The following is a 2,234-nucleotide window of genomic DNA, read 5'->3' on the forward strand; positions in this document are numbered from 1 at the left end:
TGGTCCTGAGGCTTTTATATCTTCTTTAGCAATTCCATGACTATGCTTCTCATCCTACAGGGAGACTGACTTTATATACACACTTGTCTCCCAATCAAGGAAAATGGGGAGTGCTCCCCATTCTCCCCCATTTTCTAGCCCAGGCCTAGTCAGATGTGTGGGCTTGTATATTCTGGGTACTTGGGGCTGATGTGGTCAAGTCACTTCTTGGGGAGAAGGTCAATTCTTCTCCACTATTTTCTTATGTCATTTGGTCCTGAGGCTTTTATATCTTCTTTAGCAATTCCATGACTATGCTTCTCATCCTACAGGGAGACTGACTTTATATACACACTTGTCTCCCAATAAAAGTGAGAACCACCTCCTACATATCCCTTGTGTCTTCCAGACCCCAACTCGGATGAAACGCACTTCCTTCTCTTTCCTGAGAGTGCAGCGCCTCCAACTGGTTGTCTGTGATGAAAACATGAGTATAATTCCAGATTCTTCTCTGACCCATTCCTACTCCTGACCCCCAGCTCATCTTTTCTTCCTTCTCCTCCAATTGGGAAGGGGAAGGTAAGCAGGGAGAAAGCAGTGAAGGAAACTCTCGCAAACACAACATCTGAAGTAAGGTGCTGCATGCCCAAGAGCTGGGGGAGACTTAACGCTAAGACTCTACAGCAAGGTTAGGTGAGACATACTTTCTCAGGGTAGGGAAAGACTGAGGAAAAAGACAGCTATTTGGCAACACTGAACACCTACTGACTGATTTTTTCTGTTCCTGGGCAAAGGCTCTGAGGAGTGTGGGGAGAGATGGAACTGCCATGAATAGGGAACAAGTTTTTTTTTCCACATTACATGCAATGGAGTAGAGATCCTAGGGCATAGCTGGATACTTATTAGGTGCTCAGTAAACACTTATTGGTGTACAGATTGATATACATTTGCATACTAAAGAACAAATTTCATTACCATATACAAAGGTCATCGATGAACTATGTATGTGTGCACGTGTGTGCAGGATAACAGGCTGAGTTGAGAAGCAGGGATTTTAAAATCTGTATATCTGGCCCCAGAGGCTTTTTTCTCCCTGTATTGTAAAATCAATACCTGTTTCCGTAGAGAGGTTGGAAAACGTAGAAGAAAACAACAATACCCCATATTCCTCCAACCAGGCAGCAAGCACTATTACCACCTTTGCCTATTGCCTTCCATTCACCGCCCCACGTTGCTGTAATTGTGTTACATTCGGCTATTTCACTTTTCCTTATGACAAAACCATTTCTTCCATGATATCATAACCTCTTTGCAAACACACCAAATGGCTGCATGGTAGTTCACTATGGGAATGTACCATGATTTACTCGACAGCTGCACATCTGAACAGCCTTTGGGCCACTTGAAGGCAGAGGCAGCAGCAGCAGAGGTGGATGGCAGGAAGCAGGAGGCCAAGGTGAAGCAGCTCTCAGGACCTTGCTTTCCCATGAGCCCCCTCATTCCTCAGAGACCATTTCTGGTTCCAATCCTCACATATCCCTCATGGGTCCTGCTGCAGCCAGCACTTCTCATTTCCACTCAGCCTCAAGTCACTAACTTTCCCAACTTGACTCTTCTCAGCTGCTCCTTTGTGCAAAGTCACTGGCTCAGGCCAACTTGGCTTCTGGGGCTTGGCTACATCCAAGAAGGCCCTGGGATGTGACTTTCAGGCTCGCTTGACCCTGAGGCCTCAGGCTGCAGAGTCAGGCCAGGGTCTCTCCATGGGTTCCCAGAGAAGGCAAAGCCCAGAGGAGGCTGCCAGGGGAGCAGAAGCCTGAGTGGACCCTGCTTAGTCCTGGAAAGGGAGCGAGAACCTGACAAATCTCACACCATAGGAAACTATCTGGCCCAGGTACAGTGGCTCACGCTTGTAATCCCAATACTTTGGGAGGCTGAGATAGGTGGATTACTTGAGCCCAGGAGTTTGAGACCAGCCTGGGCAACATGGCAAAACCGTATCTCTGCAAAAAATACAAAAATTAGCCAGGTGTGGTGGCATGTGCTTATGGTTCCAACTACTTCGGAGGCTGAGGCAGGAGGATTGCTTGAGTCCAGAAGGCAGAGGTTGCAGCAAGCTGAGATTGTGCCACTGCACTCTAGCCTTGGTGACACAGGGAGACCTTGTCATGATAAAAAAGGAAGGAGGGAAGGAAGGAAGGAAGGAAGGAAAGAAGGAAGGAAGGAAGGAAGGAGGGAAGGTAGGGGAAGGGAGGGGA

Source organism: Colobus angolensis, unplaced genomic scaffold (assembly GCF_000951035.1).
Source record: "Colobus angolensis palliatus isolate OR3802 unplaced genomic scaffold, Cang.pa_1.0 Scaffold3, whole genome shotgun sequence".
In the NCBI taxonomy this organism is placed as follows: domain Eukaryota; kingdom Metazoa; phylum Chordata; class Mammalia; order Primates; family Cercopithecidae; genus Colobus; species Colobus angolensis.